The following is a 1,402-nucleotide window of genomic DNA, read 5'->3' as shown; positions in this document are numbered from 1 at the left end:
AATACAAGTCTGTCAACAAGGATTTCATTGCCATAACTTATCCTAGAAGTTTGCCATTTGGATCCAGGAGTTTGAATAAGTAGTGGGGAGGGCATATCACAAAATGACATGTCGTGCAAGCAGGCATAGCTTTCAGAAATGAAGGAATGAGACGCTCCAGTATCGAACAAAACCGATGCCGGATGACAGTTGACAAGGAGTGTACCAAGAACGACATCTGGATCATCATGAGCGGCTTTAGCTGAGACGTGATGCACACGTCCATGTTCAGTGGGAGCTGACTTGGCACTGATCATCTTGCGTGATGGCTTACCATGGCCAATAGACTTCTCGGGCTGGGGTGGAGCAACTCTGGTCTGAGTGCAAATACGGGCAATGTGGCCTGGCTCTCCGCACTTGTAACAAATCTTGGAGGTAGGATGTGGACCTGTATTAGAAGGCGGTCCACCAATAGGCCTGGGTGGAGCATACTGCTGAACTTGAGGAGGTGGCACATAGAATGGCCTCGGTACATATTTGGGTGGAAGAGCGGAGTTTGGAACCCAAATCCGACGCTTCTGAGAGCTAGAACCGGAGGAAGATCCCAAATCACGAGTGTTCTTACGAGACTCCTCGTAAGTGAATTGAGCTGTCTCTGCGTTAATGGCCTTGTTCACAAGAGCTTGGAATGTATCACAATGATGCAGGTGGAGATCACGACGCAACTTGGGGTTGAGACCCTTCCGGAACCTAGCCTGCTTCTTGGCGTCCGTAGACACCTCTTCTGTGGCATAATGGGCGAGGTTCTCGAACTCTCTACTATAGGCATCAACAGCCATCTTACCCTGGGTGAAACTACAGAACTCTTCTCTCTTGCGATCAATGAGGGCTTCAGGAATGTGATGCTCGCGAAAAGCCTCAACGAAATCCCTCCAGGTGGAAGTCTGGCCAGCTGGAAGCATAGCCTCATAGTTCTGCCACCAAAGACTAGCAGGACCTTCCAGGTGGTGTGCAGCATAGGTGACCTTGTCACTTTCGGCTACGCTCGCGGAATGCAGCTTATGAGTGATGCTACGGGGCCAGTCATCTGCATCGAGTGGCTCGATGGAATGATGAAAGGTAGGTGGGTGCAAGCGAATGAAGTCATGAATGGTCACAGACTTATTAGACTGATGTGCGGTGTTCTCCTCGATACGTGCCAACAAGCGGTTGGACTCACGCTTGTTCCTCTCCATCTCTAGCATGAACTCTGTCAACGAAGGCTGGTCGGGAGGATCCTCATCCCTACCATCTCCGTGGTTCTGGCCATGAGCAACGGAACTTCGCTTAGCTGATGACATCCTGAGAAACGAACCAAGGACGGAATCAGCATCAACTATGGACTATAGAATGTAGGACAAGAAATTAGTATCTCTCGAACTCC

This window comes from Triticum dicoccoides, chromosome 3A (genome assembly GCF_002162155.2).
Source record: "Triticum dicoccoides isolate Atlit2015 ecotype Zavitan chromosome 3A, WEW_v2.0, whole genome shotgun sequence".
Classification (NCBI taxonomy): domain Eukaryota; kingdom Viridiplantae; phylum Streptophyta; class Magnoliopsida; order Poales; family Poaceae; genus Triticum; species Triticum dicoccoides.
This window is presented reverse-complemented; position numbering follows the sequence as displayed.